Source organism: Chiloscyllium punctatum, chromosome 52, assembly GCF_047496795.1.
Source record: "Chiloscyllium punctatum isolate Juve2018m chromosome 52, sChiPun1.3, whole genome shotgun sequence".
Classification (NCBI taxonomy): domain Eukaryota; kingdom Metazoa; phylum Chordata; class Chondrichthyes; order Orectolobiformes; family Hemiscylliidae; genus Chiloscyllium; species Chiloscyllium punctatum.
In genome coordinates this window covers 15,366,060-15,384,980 of record NC_092790.1, presented here as the reverse complement: position 1 = coordinate 15,384,980, position 18,921 = coordinate 15,366,060, and the positions used below count along the sequence as shown (strand labels likewise).

Below are 18,921 nucleotides of genomic sequence, written 5' to 3'. Positions count from 1 at the left end.
AGTAATGGGAATTCACATCGAGACAAGAAATGCTCAATTGTCAGAAGTGAGGTTAGAGTATCCAGTGAAGTTGGGAGAAGTCATAGTAGGAGTACTGGACAAACTCTCAGCTCCAGGAATACAATTGTCATTGCTAATGATGTTGTTAATTCACCGGTAAGAGTCCTGCCGACTGTGGTTGAAAAGCCAATGGAAATTCAAGCACCTGATCTATTACAGGACACATATCCTGAAATGTTTCCTGACTGTGTGGTAACGAGGTCACAAAGTCACCAGTTGAAACAGGAAAGATCAAAGAGTACAGATAAGAAAGTTGAAGGGAACAGATAGATGACAAAGCAGACATCTTTAGCTCAGATATATTAACTGAATTACAGCAGAAAGATGAAAATTTAAAGCAATTGTATCAAAAGGCATACACAAAATGGATCCAAATGTATCCCTGATTGTTATTATCTTAAAAATGATGTCTTAATGAGGAAATGGAGAACTTCACATAGTCAGGCAGATGAGAAATGGGCAGATGTTTATCAAGTTGTATTGCCAGTGCGTTATAGAAAAAACATGTTGCGAGTAGGGCATGAGCTACCTGTATAGATTGTTTGTTTGAAATTCACATTATTTAATTCTCATCTCTGTGTGTGACAACTATTCAGTAAAGGATGAAACCTGTCCTTCTCAGTCACAGATAAACTCGATGGAAATATGCTTCATCCGGGTTGGAGAATTTGAGCTGTGTGCAGAGGATGAATAGGCTCGAACTGTATTCCATGGAGAGTGACCTTATAGAAGTTTATAAAATCATAAGGCACATGGAGAAGTGGTGGAGCCTGATACAATTATAACATTTAAAAGGCATCTGAGTGGGTATAATGAGAAAGCCTTAAAATTTGTCCTTAAATACTTTTTCGAAATGTAATGTTGAATTATAGAACACAAGAAATTAAACACGGTGGGGGGGGGGGGGGTGGGATCAGGTCACAAAAGTGGAGACCTCAGATGTGCAGAAGATAAAGAACATCTGTGATAACAGGATGCTCTAAAGCAATTAAGAACATTTGCCTTAACATCAATGAATCTGTGTAAAAGGCACACAGAGTGATAACATTCACTGTTGTTAACTTGTGAAATTAATGATTGTGTTTGATTGTGTTGTCGGAAACTTTGTATCATCTCAGAATCATGTCAAAAGCCTTGTAATAAGGTCCTATCAATTATAATGGAGTGTGTGTGTGTGTGTTTATGATCATTTTGAGTAGCCAATTATGAAACACAAACTCAATAATGTAATATTGATGAAGCTTTAACTTACTTGGTGTTCTTATACACCATGACTGCCCAACTGTCAATTCTAACTTCTCAGATCTTATGTCTTTTTTGAATTTCAATCACAACCCTGAAAAGAAAGCATGTTAATTCAAGGCTAATGAAACATTTGAAATGTAACCTTTCAGCCACAGGTACAGAATGATTTTGTGTTGAAGATAAAAAGCAGGAGTCTGCTCCTAGCTTAAAAATTATTCTAAACCTAATATTGAAGAGATTCTGACACAATCTGTCAGGAAGCCAATTTATGGTCAAAGCTTGCCCTCTGCACTAAGATGCCATTTTGTACAACAATGATATCTGACATGCGAGCTGTGCAAGGTTCCCTTATGACCTCTCCCACTTAGTTTAAACTGGTACCTCTTTATGATAGGGACTTACCTCACCAACAAGCGCCTGACTCACCTGGATCTGTTTTTCCCACCTGATGGATAGCTAAGGGCCTACAGGAGTGATCAGTTTAGCGCACACATACCTGTTAATTAACTTCTCTTCCTTACAAATGATTGCCTTTCAACTGTCTGTCTAATTAAGAACATGCATTTATTTTTTATAAAACTTTGTTAAAAAAGAAACCTGTTTGAGACAGAAGCCTGTGAGGGCTCTTAAATGAAAAGCTGGTATCCTTCTTTTCTAAGGTTTTAGAACCTCATCTAGCCTGGCTTATAGGTGTTAATGTTACATTGTAACAGTGATGCTATTTGTAAATAAAGGGGAAGGCTAAAATTAAACTCAACTGTTTGTAAGAGGTTTTTATTCCAGACTACCAAAGAGTCTAGACTCACCTCCAGGACTAACCAAAGAGGCTTATAGGTCTGAGTTCACAAAGGATTCCTTGGACCATCTCAAATCTGTACTTTAACAATATGAATAGGAAGGGTTTAGAGAGAGATGGGCTAAGTGCTGGCAAATGGGACCAGATTAGGTTAGGATATCTGGTCGGCATGGACAAGTTGCACCGAAGGGTCTGTTTCCACACAAGACGTCTCTGTGGCTCGATGACTCTCCGGTAACTCTTGCCCTGTCGGTGAGCACAGTTTCCTTCCGTCTCTATACTTACCCCCTTCTTCATGGATGATTGTTGAAACGATGCAACAATGTGGCCTGTTTGCCTATCTTCATTGTAACTTTGAAAATGCCCTTAATAATTGCAGATTTTAATGCTGTTCCTGAACGTGTATTTTGGATGAGGATTCAGTTGTTCTATCTTCAACATTGGTGTGTAAACGTCAATGGGCTACATACCTTCTGTTTGTTAGAGGCAGCTGGTCACTCTTTGCTTTGAACTGAGGAAGTATTACAGTGTCTTAGTCCCTCGGGTGTTTTTCTGGAGGAAGACACAGGAACACCACCTCTCAATCAACATGAGGCTAGTCTGGCAAGATTGAACTGATCATTGTCACATTCATTGCACCTTCATTAGGATGTGTGTTGTCTTTTTCTTTAACGCCAACAACTTAACCAGAATCACGGATCTGATTCCATTGTTGCCCTGAGCTGCTCCTTGTCTGGGGATTGTGTTTGTTTTTAATATGATTTATTACCAATTGATTCGGAGATGCTGGTGTTGGATTGGGGTGCACAATGTTAAAAATCACACATCAAGTGCTTCCAAAAAAACCGTTGGACTATAACCTGGTGTTGTGCGATTTTTAACTTGATACCAATTGAGTGAGATCCAAAAACTGAGCAACAACTGCCAGCACCATGAATGGGACTACTCAACCACCAGAGTTGAATATACAGTTCAATACACAGTTCAATATCCAACTCCCCAACTACCTGTTGGAAAGAGGAAAAGCGGCGCTATTTCTAATGGTTTTACTAAGAATGTTCTTTTACAACAGTATCACATTCCTACAGTTGGTCCAAACAACCTCAAGAAAGAGGTTGCCTCAAACACTTTTACAATTGTATTTTACGATATATTCTTCCTCTGCTCCCACAGACAGAACAGTATCCAATAAAAAGGAGATGGGAATTCCTCGATGTTAGGCACAAAGGCCAGGGCTCTCCAATTAAAAAGAAAATAAGCAATCTGACAGAGCTCCGCTCTTCTCACAGACTGTGTGAGTGGCTCTTAAAAGAGCCTTTGGGTTGTCAGATTCAAGAACGGTCCCCTCACTTTTTAACGGCTCTAGTAGGTACATCCACATACTGAATCAGAAATGTTTCTTGCACACACTTAAATTCCTCTCCATCTAAACCCTTAACACCATGGCAGTCCCAGTCGATGTTTGGAAAGTTAAAAACCCCTACCATAACCACCCTATTATTCTTACAGATAGCGGAGGTCTCCTTACAAGTTTGTTTCTCAATTTCCTTGTGACTATTATGGGTTTTTTTTCTACAATCCCAATAAGGTGATCAACCCTTTCTTATTTCTCAGTTAATCCCAAATAACTTCTCCGGATGTATTTCCGGGAATATCCTCCCTAAGTACAGCTGTAATGCTATCCCTTATCAAAAATGCCACTCCCCCTCCTCTCTCACCTCCCTTTCTGTCCTTCCTGTAGCATTTGTATCCTGAAACATTAAACAGCCATTCCTGAGTCACTGTAGTTTCCTGTGGTGATGTCATTTCCTGTTCTTTTTCTCGGGGGTGGTAAATGGGATCCAAGTCAATGTGTTGATGGAGTTCCGGTTGGAACGCCATGCGTGTAGGAATTCTCATTCATGTCGGTGTTTGGCTTTTCGGAGGATGGATGTGTTGTCGCAGTCAAAGTGGTGTCTTTGTTCAACTGAATGTAAGGATACTAGTGAGAGTGGGTCATTTTGTGGCTAGTTGATGTACATGTATCCTGGTGGCTAGTTTTCTGCCTGTTTGTCCAGTGTAGTGGACTCATATCCACAAGTCTCTATAATTGAGATGCATAGTTAAGTTTGATGCTTAGAATCTTTTTCCAGGAGTTGAAATGTTTAAAGCTAAGAGGCATGCATATAAGGTGACAAGGGGAAAGTTCAAAGGAGACATACGGGGCAGTTTCTTTTAAACATAGAGAGTGGTAGGAGTGGAATGCACTGCCAGGGGTGGAGATGGAGGCAGATACGATTAGGTTATTGAAAGGACTTTTAGGTAAGCAAATTAATATGCAAGAAATGGAGGGTAATGGACCAAGGGAAGGCAGAAGGAATTATTGCATTTTGGCGGCATGTTTGGCACAATATCGTGGGTTGAAGGACCTGTTCCTGTCCTGTACCGTTCGATGTTCAGATGTTAACACAGTGTATATTTTGGATGAGGATTCATTCAAGTTGATTGAAACTGGGTAGGATGCATTTAGAATAGAGATTAAAAAATATAAACTTCCGTTTCCTGGGTGGCGTTTGACTCTTCGTTTGAACATATCCCTCTGTGATCTGACTCAATCTACTCTGACTGTGGAAAGGATGTTCTTTACTCTGACAGCAGTAACATACTTGCTGTTTGTTCGAAGCAGCTGGTCACACTTGGCTCTGTACTGAGGGAATATTACATTGTGTTGGTCCTTTGAGTACTTGCCTGGAGGAAGACAGAAGAGATACCTCCTGTCAATCAACATCAGCTGTGATTGGCAACATCAATGTAACATTCAGTTAATGATCATTATGATTTTTTTATTCAAAGCCAGCAAACTAAACAGAACCACGGGTCTGATTCCACTCCTGCCCTGAGCTGCTCCTTGTCCAGTTTTTTCTTAAAATCCTAAGACCAATTGAGTGAGATCCAGGAACTAAACGGGCAGCACGGTGGCACAGTGGTAAGCACAGCGCCAGAGACCCGGGTTCAATTCCCACCTCAGGCGACTGTGTGGATTTTGCACGTTCTCCCCGTGTCTGCGTGGGTTTCCTCCGGGTGCTCCGGTTTCCTCCCACAGTCCAAAGATGTGCAGGTCAGGTGAATTGGCCATGCTAAATTGCCCGTAGTGTTAGGTAAGGGGTAAATGTAGGGGTATGGGTGGGTTGCGCTTCGGCGGGGCGGTGTGGACTTGCTGGGCCGAAAGGCCTGTTTCCATACTGTAAGTAATCTAATCTAATCAAAACATCCACACAGCTTCGTGAACGGGACTACCTGATGCGAATGGGTATGTGAGTTTCGTTAATGATTTAGTTCCGGCTTGGTGAATGTAAGAGTTATCAAAATGTAATATTAATTATATGGTCAATATGTTTACATATTCACACTGCAGAGACTGGCAGGGTCTAAATGATAACTATCGAATCATAAAAATAATAGAGGTGCAGTTCCATGGATTTTTGTTTAAAAGAATTTAGGGTCTCTGCGTGCACCACCAAATCAAAGTTAGAAATCACACAACACCAGGTTATAGTCCAACAGGTTTACTTGGAAGCACTAGCTTTCAGAGCACTGCTCTTTCATCAGGTGATTGTGGAGTGTAAGGTTGTAAGACACAGAATTTATAAGCAAACATTTCCAGTGTGGTGTAACTGAAATTATATATTGAAAAAGACCCGAATTGTTTGTTAAGTCTCTCCTCTTTAAGAATCATGACCAACAAATCAGGCAGCGAATTCCAGATATCCATGACTTAGACTAAAACACATTTTTCCTTACATATCATCTAATTCATTGACTGACTTGGTTTGAGTCAATGATCCCTGGTGTTTGAACTCTGCCAAAGGAAACAGGTTCCTCTAATCTCTCCCTCTCACTATTTAGTGAAAAATCGCACAAAACAAGGTTGTAGTTCAACAGGTTTATTTGGAAGTACTAGCTTTTGGCGTTCTGCTCCTTCATTAGTAGCTCACTATTTAGTATTCCTTTATCATGGCACCTCTGTTCCAAAGAATATAACCCCAACCTCTCCAATCAGTCCCGATAGCTACAATTAACCTGAACTGGCAACATTCTAGGTTAGAGTGTTGCTGGAAAAGCACAGCAGTTCAGGCAGCATCTGAGGAGCAGGAAAACCGACGTTTCGGGCAAAAGCCCTTTATCAGGAATTTGATCATCCAGCCCCAACTGTATCTGGGACTGAACCTTTTCTCCCTAAAGCTGACTGTTCCTGAGTAGAGGAGTAGACCACCCCCGGCGAATCTCCCTCTGTCTCGGTATTCATAAGCCTCGTCGTTGGGGGATGGGAAAGATTTGTCGCCAAGAGATCGACTACTTACTTGCGGACATTGGTATCATATTTTAGGAAGTGCATAGGAGCTGACTCAAGCATTAATAGGGATGGTAAAAACAATGAAAGCAAGATGCTGAAAACCAAATACTGGATTAGTGGTACTAATGCCCGAAACGTTGATTTCGCTGCTCGTTGGATGCTGCCTGAACTGCTGTGCTCTTCCAGCACCACTAATCCATTAATAGGGAAGTCAGTTAAACACGAAAATCACAGACAGCGGCAGTCAACTTCCAAATACTGAGCTCTCCGGTGATCGCAGATTTTGTTACAATAAATTCCAGAATTTAACTAATGGGGGATGGGATAGAATTAGCGCCAAAAGATCAACGGCTCATTTTCAAATTTGAAAAACCCACTAACATGTAGAAAAGACCGCGAAATCACAAAACTTTTTTGTGATTTACACACGAAAGAACTGAAAATATCAGTGTATTCTAACAGATGAAAGGCTTAACAGACAATCAATGTATAATTTCAGTTACATCACACTAAATTTTTGCTATAAATTCTGTGTTAGGATTGAGCCCTCCACTACCACCTGAAGGAACGACGCTCCGAAAGCTAGTGTGCTTCCAGTTCAACCTGATGGACTATAACCTGGTGTTGTGTGATTTCATTGTGGCACAGACAGTCTCACACGGGACAGTTTACACCTTACAGGCATTATCAGGGCCAACGTCACACCAGTTGTTCAAGTTCACTTGAGAATGTAATATTAGACGTTCTGCGATTAATATTTGATAAAACTGAAACCAACATGGTCATTCTAAAAAGGTTAGAGACTAACAAACAATCCAGGTTTTTTAAATATATAGTTTCGGTTACATCACACTGTAAACTTTTGCGAAAAATTCTGTCTTACGATCTTATATTCTACAAGCACGTGATGAAAGGTCCGAAAGCTCGGGCATACAAATAAACTTGTTGGGCTTCAAGTTGGTGTTGCGTGATTTTTAACTTTATACACGCCAGTCCAACATCAGCATCTCCAAACCATAAGTGTTCAATAACAAGGCGATAGTAATTAACTGATCTCAAGTTCAAAGTTCAAGCTTCTCCATATTAAAAGTAAAATAAACCCAACCGGGATGACGGTGTAGCCCCTTTCACAGATGCTGTGAGTGGCTCTTAAAAGAGCCTTTGGGTTGTCAGATTCAAGAATACTCTCTTCACTTTTTAGCAGATCCAGCAGCGGAAGTTTTCTTGGGCAGCAGCACGGCCTGGATATTAGGCAGCACCCCGCCCTGAGCGATGGTCACCCCTCCCAGCAGCTTGTTGAGCTCCTCGTCGTTGCGCACGGCCAGCTGTAGGTGCCTGGGGATGATGCGGGTCTTCTTGTTGTCCCGGGCCGCGTTGCCGGCCAGCTCCAGGATTTCAGCCGTCAGATACTCCAGCACCGCAGCCAGATAGACCGGCGCTCCGGCACCCACACGCTCAGCATAGTTACCCTTTCTCAGGAGCCTGTGAACACGGCCCACCGGGAACTGCAGACCAGCCCGGGACGACCGAGACTTTGCCTTGGCGCGACCTTTCCCACCGCCCTTTCCTCTTCCAGACATCACCACAATCTCACAAACACTTCCAGAGAGAATACTACACTCCGCCCACATTGCGGCCTCTTATACCTTCGGGAGGGATGGTGGGGCGGCCATTTCTGATTGGTCCCATTGTTCAGCCCCTCCTAATGTTGTTCCAATTCCCAATCAGATATCTGCCTCATTCCCCAATCCGGAGAGGGCACAGGGGAGGGGGGCGGAAAGTACCGGCGCCAAATCATCAATCGCCTTCTTTACAATTTGAAAAGCCCGCCAATTTACAAACAAAGGAATGTCTTTTATATTGAAAAATGAAGTACAAAAAAAAGGAGCAAGTTTTTATAAAATACTCGTGTCTTTTAATTTTAGTTTCAAAATGTATACTTCACTCGATCTGTCTCTCCCTCATTTGCCGACCTGTATCCGTCCATTTCTGATCTTGAGTGGGTAATTTTCTAAACCTTAAGAAGATGAAACGAAACAGGCCAGACTCTGCAGTCTACACTTAACTTCCCACTTCACATTTCAGTAGCACCCCTGCATCCTGATAAATCAGCACACAACATTCTTCCGGCTCAGTATCGATGGTGAACACGATGTTTAGACGATATTTTAAAGCTGTCCTCCCTTATTGCTGTCGCTCTCAGATTCAGCAAAATCATCACATTTCAATCCGGCAGCTGTTTTGGCGTTCTCTTAGTTCACTGGCATGTGAGAGAGCAAATATCTCAACATTTCTAACTTTCAGATCAAATGTTTTTTTTTACTCCATCCCTGTTATATCACAGTGACTTGTAATTGAATCTGTCAGTATGTGACCTGTGAGCACACCGTAAGATAGAGATAAAGTGAAAGGTGAATGATGCCTCTCATTTCTGTCATGCAATTGCAGGGTATATACACTACAGTTATTAATTTCTTTCAGGCTTGTGTCAGTTTAAATGTCTCAAGGCAGAAGGCAATAAGAAAAAGGAGAAGTCAGTGACATTTTTATCTGCCTGTGTGTACTCAGCTCTGAGAATACGTGAGTGTTATCAAAATGTTTTTTGAAAAAACATGAGAACTTTGTTTTAAATCTATACCCGTTACTTTCTCCAATATGAATGTTTGAGTGCAGTTTTCAATCTGTACCTGACAGTTTCAACTAAATGAATGGAGGAGTGCATTTGAAAGTATCTTTCAGTGTGTGTGCTGTGAGTAAATGAGTGTACTTATAATATTTGGCTCTGTTTAGCATGACATTTGCCAGAAACTGCAGGAGCAGTTTTTACTTCAAGTCTCTGTTGCTCAACATCAATAAGATTTTATCTATTGCCATCCAAGTCAGGGTAACATGGTGGCACACTGGTGCCAGGGACCCAGTTTCAATTCCAGCCTTGGCTCATTGTGCAAATTGCACAGACATGCTCCCCATGTCTGCTTGGTTTGGATACAACATGGGGTAAACCCTTTGCGAATTTAAAACCAGCAACACTGAAAAGATTTATCCCATGCAGTAATCTGTGAAAATTTGACAGGCCTATAACCAGTTAAAGTAAAGATTAACAGCTTTATTTATTAAAGTATAACAGAGAGTGATTAACTAACAAGTATTTACAACTCCTTCCTCTAACCTATCTTCTATAATACTAGCCCGATAGAACTTCTGATTAAGATTTACAAAACAAGACTGCTTATCTCAAAACCAGGCAGCTTTTGGTTCTTTTCTGTATTCGGGTTGTCTTTTGTTCTTCTTGGGGATTGTGCTTCACAGGCCACTGATCGATAAAGGTACCTTTAAGAGAGCTAATTTTCATGGAGTGTTTTTACATGCTGGTGGCTTGGCAATTTGCCTCCCAACTGTTCAAATTTCCCCAGTCTTATATCTCCAGAGCTTCAGATGTGTCATTGGCTTTTAAAATTGTCAATATACTCAATTCAAACTGGATTGGAATTTGATATTTTTGGGCTATAATTTCAACTGAGTGCCTGGAGACAAAAACATTTGAATTCAACCAAACTACTACTTGGCTTGTTCGACCAAATGTTACCTTGTTTTTTTTGGAACACTTGGTGATGTCTGGTAGTTCTCCTGGCTGATAACTTTCTTAAAGGTACAGTACACTCACATCTTCATAACAGTTCCCTCTTGGTGCTCTAGTTTCCTTTCACAGTCCAAACATGTGCAAGTTAGTTGGATTAGCCATGGTAAATTGCCCTGCAATATTCAACAATGTTCAGACTAGGTGGGTTAACCATGGTAAAGATGCACGGGTAGGGTGGGGTCTATATCTGGGTGGGATGTGCTTTGGCAAGTTGTTGCAGGCCGATGGACCGAATGACCTCTATCTGCACTGGAGAAATTCTACATACTGTAAATAAAAGTGAGACTTTTTAGACCATTGGCAGTCTCTGTCACTCTAAAGCAGTTTGGATAATTTCCACAACTTTTATTCAATGGTAAATTTATGATTGTAAGGTATTTTCTGGATTGGTCAGTCTCTGGTCTGAATGTGTACTTTGAATTTATTGTTTATAACAAAACCAGTATGAGTGTTTCTTCATTCTGTGTCCAATAATAATGTCTGGGTATCTGTTTAAATGTTTACCTTTGCATGTCAATGTTTGATTTCCCTTTGGACCATTTGAAAACAAAGTATGTGTTCAGTCATTTTGTCTGAGATGTGTTCGGTTTTCTTCTTGTGGAAACAAATTAAATTGCAATATTTGTTTCAATCTGGCACTTGGCCTGCTATTTAATTCCTCCAGTTTGGATAAAAAGAATTGATACATGAATTACATACAGTCAGAGAGTCAGACTGCATGTTTAACCCATGGTGAGATAATTGGATGAATAATTAGTCTGGATTTTTATTTACTTCTTTCCCTACTTAAGTGGAGTACATTGTGAACATGCAATAGGTTCAGTATTTTTAATAAACAAGTAGAACTTACTTTTTGACCAAGGTGATAACATGCATTTAAAATCTATAGGAAGTTCACTTGTACACTGGGGCTGACACACACACACACACTGTCCTGGATAACTTGTTTAATAAAATGCTAGTTCTCCCAACTGCGAGATCTTAGAGGTCATGACTTTTCCATTTTTGCCAATAGAACGATTAACCTGACAGTATTTCTGTACTTTGCAAGTTATTCTGTACCCATTGTGTATTGGCACCATCTCCCTCTTTGTTATGTCCAGAAATTATCATTTTCCTTCAAGTCCTTCCTTACATGAATACGGACAATAACTAGTGCAGTCTGCAACTGTTTGTTCTTCTGTGAGTGCAGAACTCATCTTGTTTCTTCCATTCACTTGTAAGGTTTGTGGACTTGGGAAGTACTCTCTACCTATCAGTCTGTGCTATTCAATGGGACTGTGGATACAACTTATTGTCCTTCAAAACTCTGCTCAGACATGACAGACTGTGAACAGATTACAGCCATATTGACTAGTGAAAAACTTGGAAACTAAAATTTAATGTTGACTACGCGTGCTGTTGTGAACATGCATTGATTTTTAGATTAGATTAGATTCCCTACAGTGTGGAAACAGGCCCTTCAGCCCAACAGGTCCACACCGACCTTCCAAAGAGTAACCCACTCAAACCCCTTTTCCTTCTGAATTATGCACCTAATTGACAACTTAAGCATGGCCAATTCACCTGACCTACACATCTTTGGACTGTGGGAGGAAACCGGAACACCCGGAGGAAATCCACACAGACACAGGGAGAATGTGCAAACTCCACACAGTCACCCGAAGTTGCAATCGAACCTGGGACTCTGATGCTGTGAGGCAACAGTGTTAACCACTGAGCCACTGTGCCAAAAGATTTTTGAAAGAAACAGTTGTTATGATCTAGCAAGGATGCCTACACTCGATTGATCCTGCTTCAATCTTCCTGCATTGTGTTACTGAGCAGTTTAAGTGTTTGCTGTCAAGTGAACAGCCAGTTAGCAAAGGAGAGAGTTTTCAGTTCATGTTTCCTGAAGTGAATGGGAAAGATCTTATTTTCTTTGACTGTATCTGTAGGATTCACAGACAAGTGAAACCACAACACATCATCACAGAAAGGATCTGTGCTGATCTTCAGAGTCAAGGAGGTAAAAGCAGTGGACTTTTGCAACTCTAATAGTGCGGAATCTAACTGGGAATAATGATATAAGGTGTGGCCTTCAGAGAGTCATACAGTTATACAGCACAGAAACAGATCCTTTGGTCCAAGCTGTTATTGCTGACCAGAGATCCTGATCTGACCTTGTCCCATTTAACTTAAGATCTCACAACACCAGGTTTATATGGGAGCACTAGCTTTCAGAGCGATGAAGGAGTAGTGCACAGAAAGCTAGTGCGTTCAAATAAACCTGTTGTCTGAGAAACTGGTGTTGTGTGATTTGTAACATTGTCCACCCCAGTGCAATGCTGGCACCTCCAAATCATGGCTAGTCCCATTTGCCAGCACTTGGTGCATATCTCTCTAAACTGTTCCTATTCTTGTCCATATCCAGGTGCCTATAAAAGGTTATAATTGTACCCACCACCTCCACTCCCTCTGGTAGCTCATTCCATACAAGCTCCACCCTCTATGTGATAAAGTAATCCCTTAGGTCCTTCTTAAATCCTTTCTACACAAATTAAACCTGTGCCCTCTATTTTTGCACACACCCATACTCTGAAAAAGACAAAAAGACCTTGGCTATTCACCCTATCATGCCCCTCATGATTTTCACAACCTACATAAAGGTCACACCTCATTCTTGGACAGTCCAGGGAACAAAGCAACAGCCTGTGCAGCCTTTCCCTATAACTCAAAACCCCCAGTCCTGGCAATGAAGCATACCGATGAGAGGAGAGCAGTTGACGTGATTTACATGTACTTAGTCAGGCTGTTGTCGGAGCATAACCCCAGACCAGGGATGAAAGTCTCAGCAGGCAGGCAGTATTCAGGAAAGTGGTAGGTGGTTAGTGCAGGCAGATGGCCTCCGAGAGGACAAAATGACACACTCTGATTTTATAATAAAAAGCAATATTTTTAATAAACTTTCTGATAACAATCACATACAACTTTATTACGATGTTCCTCTCTCTTACTTTGCATATCCTATTCAATGAGATACCTAATCAACGATGGGCATTTCTATGGACTGTCCCAGGATCCCCTGACCTCTCAGAATTTAGCGGACATTGTAATCTCTTGGTCTTGTGATCTTTCTATGCATCCTATTCATTCATATTACAAAATTATATGCAATACACCTTCAGGTTTCTCTCAGGATAGTTTGAATGCTGTTATTCATTGTATTCCATTTTATCAAGTTCAATTGTTCCTCTGATATAATTCGGGCAATGGGGAATATATGAAGAAAAAACAAAGGGCAGCTTGTTTTGACTTACTTGCCATAGACTTGTAATTTTAATTTTTGTTATAAAAAGTTAGTTACAAAGTGTGAAGTAATTTATTTGCCCCAACTGTTAGCACTTTGTGATTAATGGGCTGTGAGCAATCTATTCTGTTCTGGCCATAAGAGAAGGCATTACCTAAAGTAACTAACCTTCACTTCCAGGTTTAAATGCTTCTTTTCCACTTCATGCTTTGGTATTATGCACCTATTTTTCATGCTGAAAACTACTGTGATGATGCTAAGACTCTTTGCAAGAATTTTTCTTAATATTCAAACTTACTTCAAGAAACTGAATACTATAAGATAACTTTAGCTGTTGCACCCTCAGCTGTTTTCGGGGATTAAAGGGCTGTAACTAGCACCTGGTGATTGTTCATTAACTGGGACAATTACCCTTTCATTTAATGTGGCTGGAGTTACTCATTTACCGGACCTTCGGTCTGCTTGTCAGAACGGTTTCGAATGGGAACAGGCTGGGTCCTTGGAGTGGCTTGTTCAATGGTATCATTTTACCTTACTGTGTGTGAGTGGGCTGTATGGCTTAGTTTCTGCCTGCCATTCTGTTTCACATCCTGCTGTTTAATTCTACTTTACACTTACACACCAGTTTGTGTCAATAGACGTGGGCCACTCTATTCTGGCCTGGTATGGGCCACCCTGACAGCCTTAGACAAAGTCCCATATAAAAGACTGGTCTAAGATTGGCTCTTGGAGTCTTAAGCAAACTGGATCTGAAATTATCTTGCAGACAGGATGCAAACTATAATGGTGGAGGGTTGTGTTTGTGATTGGAAGCCTGTGACTGGTGGTGTATCACAGGGATCAGTGCTGGGACCCTTGCTGCTTGTTATGTACGTATTAACAATTGGATGTGAATGTAGAATGTATAACGAGTCTGCCTGCAGATGACTTTTTCGTGTGGAAGTATTAAATGTTTCAGTGCAGTCTTGGTATGCAAAGGACCTGTTTCTGTGCTGTATTGTGCTCTATGACATGAAAGTTGGTGGTGTTGTTGACAGTGAGGGGGATGGTCTCAGGCTACAGTATGAGGACATTGGGCAGAGCAATGGCAGATGGAATTTAATCCTAATAAATGTGAGGTAATCTGGGAGGTCTAATAAGGGAAAGAATTACACAATGGACGATTGGTCCCGAGGGAATACCAGAAGGTGTCAACACAGGCAGACAGGCTGCTGAAGGCGGCATACAGAATGCTTCCCGGAGCTGTCGAATATAAGAGCAAGGAAGTCTTATTCCACCTTTATAAAACAGATCAAATACTGTGTGCAGTTGTGATTGCCACACAATTGGAAGGATGGGATTGACTGGAGAGGATACAGTGGGTTGGAAAGACTCCGTTAAAAGAGGAGACCGTATGAGCTGGGTTTGGTTTCCTTGGAGCAGAGGAGGTTGAGGGAGGATCTGACTGAGATATACAAAAATGTGAAAGATACAGACAGAGTAGATTGTGAGAATCTCTCTCCACTTGGCAGATGTGTCTGAGACCAGAGGGCACAAGTTGAAGTTGTGGGGAAAGCAGTTTAGAGGAGACCTGAGAAAAATATTTTGACCTAGATGGTGGGTAAAGTTTGTAATGTGCTGCCTGAGAGTGTGATGGAATACTCTCACAGCATTTAAGCAGCATCAGGATATGCCCTTAAGAAACCAGGGCATAGTCAGCTACTGGCCAAGTGCAGATAAATAGGATGAATGCAGTTTGGTGTTTGTTGTACATCATGGACATGTTGGGCTGAAGGGTCTGTTTCTGTGCTGTTTGACTCTATATTGCTATAACATCCTTGTAAATCTTTTCTACAGCATCTCAAGTTTAACAATATCCTTCCTGGAGAAGGGTGATGAGCGTTGTATGTAATCTCAAAAATGGCATCACTAATGTCCTGTACAGCCACCAGATGACATCCCAACTCCTACACTCAATGTTCTGACCAATGAAGGAAAGCATGCCAAACGTTTTCTTCACTGTCCTGTCTACCTGTGGCTCTACTTTCAAGAAAATCTGCAGCTGCAACCCTCGGTTTCTTTGTTCAGCAACACTTGCCAAGGCCCCACCATTAAGTGTATAAGACCTGCCCTGGTTTGTCTTAATCAAAATCTAACACCTCACATGGCAGCATGGTGGCACAGTGGTTAGCACTGCTGCCTCACAGCGCCAGAGACCCAGGTTCAATTCCCGCCTCAGGCGACTGACTGTGTGGAGTTTGCACGTTCTCCCAGTGTCTGCGTGGGTTTCCTCCGGGTGCTCCGGTTTCCTCCCACAGTTAAAAAATGTGCAGGTTAGATGAACTGGCCATGCTAAATTGCCCGTAGTGTTAGGTAAGGGGTAGATATAGGGGTATGGGTGGATTGCGCTTCGGCGGGGCGGTGTGGACTTGTTGGGCCGAGGAACCTGTTTCCACACTGTAAGTAATCTAATCTAATCTAACTAATGATTGACATGTATCTAAATGAAACTGAATCTGTCACTTCTTGGCCCATTGACCCACCTGATCAAGGTTAGAATTGTTTTTTTTTTGTCAGTGCACAGTGATATAATTACTTGAAGTAAAGGTAGGTGTTAATTACCCTGCACTGTATTGTGATGGTGCTCACCATCATTGGGACACTTGTGTGGCTCTACAGAGAGGAGGAGAAAGTAATGATTTTCTCTCATTCAGTGGTGGAAATTGGAAGAACCAAACTAAATTTTTTTGAAGAATGAAATTTTTGAATTCTTCTCATAAGAAGGAAAATGAGCAGCTTTAATAATCTACGTTATCTTGTGGGGAGTTACCAAGACGTAGTCACACCTCAGGTACAAGAAAAATGGCCAATGGGTTACAGTCAGGGGACTGAAAGGGAATCAGTAGACAGTGCAGGGAACCCCTGTGGCCATTCCCCTTAATAACAAATATACTGTTTTGGATACTGTTGATGGGCGGGGGTTGGGGGAAGAGAACTTACTAGCTGTAAGTCACAGGGTACAGGTCTCTGGCACAGAGTCTGTCCCCGTTGTCCTGTGGGGGGGGTGGGGGAAAGGGGAAAGAGTGCATTTGTCATTGGGTTCTCCATAGTTAAAAGGGACATAAAGGAAATTCTGTGGGAATGAGAGAGACTCATGATTGGCGTGTTGCCTCCCAGGTGCAAGGGTTCGAGATGTCTCAGATATGGAGGGGGAGGGGGAAATATCCCAAGTCCTGGCCCACATACACACTGACAACAGAAGTAGGAAAAGGGATGGGGATTTAAGGCAGAAAGTCAGGGATCTAGGGTGGAAGCTTGGAGCTAGAACAAACAGTTATCTCTGGTTTGTTGCCCGTGCCATGTGCTAGCGAGGATACAGAGAGAGGGAGAGAGGAGTTGAACACATGATGAAAGGGATAGTGTGGGAGGGAGCATTTCGGATACCTGGATAATTGGGGTAGGTGAGACTTCTACAAACATGGTGGTCTATACCTGAAGCAAAGTAGTACCAATATCCTGGGGGATGTTTGCTAATGCTCTTCGGGAGGTTTAAACAAATTCAGTAGGGGAATAGGAACCTAAATTGTGGTTCCCGTGTCCAGAGGTTGAGCGTAGTGAGGTCAGAAATATGGTTTCAATGTCACAAGTGTGCACTGGCAAGCAGGAAGGTGGTTTGAAGTGTGTCTACTTCCAACATCAGGAGAATCCGGAATAAGGTTGGCGAACCTGAAGCATGGGTTTGTACCTGGGACTTTAATGTTGTGCCATTTCGGAGACATGGATCGAGCAGGGACAGGAGTGGATGTCATAGGTTCCCGAATGTTGATGTTTCAGTAAGAACAGAGAAGACAGTAGAAGAGGGGGAGGTATGGCATTGTCAGTCAAGGACAGTATTATGGTGGCAGAAAGGATGTTTGAGGACTCGTGTAATGAGGTTAGAAACAGTAAACGAGAGGTCATCCTGTTAGGAGTTTTCTATAGGCCTCAGAATAGTCCCAGAATTGTAGAGGAAGGGCTTGTAAGGATGATTCTGGATAGGAGTGAGTGTAACAGGGTAGCTGTTATGGGGGACTTTAATTTTCAAAGTATTGACTGGAAATACTATAATTTGAGTACTTCAGATGGATCAGTTTTTTTGTCCAGTGTGTGCAGATGGCTTTCCTGACACAGTATGTAGACAGGCCACAATGGATTTGGTACTGGGTAATGAACCCGGTCAGGTGTTAGATTTGGAGGTAGGTGAGCACTTTGGTGAGAGTGACCACAATTCAGTTATGTTTACTTTAGCAAAGGAAAGTATGTACTGCAGGGCAAGATTTATAACTGAGGGGAAAAGGCAATTATGATGCAATTCGGTGAGATTTATGATTTATTGGATGGGGTAGGAAACTGTAGGGGATTGGCACAATTGAAATGCGGAGCTTATTCAAGGACAGCTACTGCGTCAGGCAGGGAGGAAGTGGATGAGTGAGGGAGCCGTGGTTTACTAAGGAAGTTGATCTCTTGTCAAAAAGAAGGCAGCTTATGTTACGATGAGATGTGAAGGCACCATTAGGACGCTTGAGAGTTACAAGCTAGCCAGGAATGACCTACACAGAGAACTAAGAGGAGCCAGGAGGGGACAAGAGAAGTCTTTGGCAGACAGGATCAAGGAAAAACCGAAAGCTTTGTATAGCTATATCAGGAGCAAATGAATGACTAGAATTAGATTTGGTCAGTCAAGGACAGGAGTGGGAAGTTGTGCGTGGAGTCCGAGGAGATAGGAGAAGTGCAAAATGAATATTTTTAAAATCGGTATTCACACTGGAAAAAGACAATGGTGTCGACGAGAATACTGAGTTCCAGGCTACTAGACTAGATGGGATATTGGTTCACAAGGAGGACATGTTAGCAATTCTGGAAAGTGTGAAAATAGATAACCCCCTGGGCCAGATGGGATTTATCCTAGGATTCTCTGGGAAGCCAGGGAGTAGATTGCAGAGCCTTGGGCTTTGATCTTTATGTCGTCATTGTCTACAGGAATAGTGCCAGAAGACCGGAAGATAGCAAACATTGTCCCTTTGTTCAAGAAGGGGAATAGAGACCAACCTGGTAATTATAGATCAGTGAGCCTTTCTTCGGTTGTGGGTAAAATGTTGGAAAAGGCTAGAATAGACAGGATTTATAATCATCTCAATAGGAATAAGTTGAATAGGAATAGCCAATATGGTTTTGTGAAGGGTAGGTCGTGCCTCACAAACCTTATTGAGTTCTTTGAGAAGGTGACCAAACAGGTGGATGAGTGGAAAGCACTTGATGTGGTGTATATGGATTTCAGAAAAGTGTTTGATTAGGTATTTTCAGTAAGATTCCCAACTGTAGGCTGTTGCATGGGAGGCATGGGATTGAGGGTGATTTAGCGGTTTGGCTCAGAAATTGGCTAGCTGAAAGAAGACAGAGGATGGTAGTTGATGGGAAATGTTCATCCGGGAGTCAGTTACTAGTGGTGTACCGCAACGATCTATTTTGGGTGAGGGCTTAGATGGATGGATTTGCAAATTTGCGGATGATTCTAAGGTCAGTGGAGTTGCGGACAGTGC

The 18,921-nt window shown here is 41.9% G+C and overlaps 1 pseudogene; it reads right to left on the bottom strand.

Moving 5' to 3' along the window:
- Window positions 1-7,115: 7,115 nt before the first annotated feature.
- Window positions 7,116-8,022, bottom strand: LOC140470672 (histone H2A-like; annotated as a pseudogene).
- Between the last annotated feature and the right edge of the window lie 10,899 nt (window positions 8,023-18,921).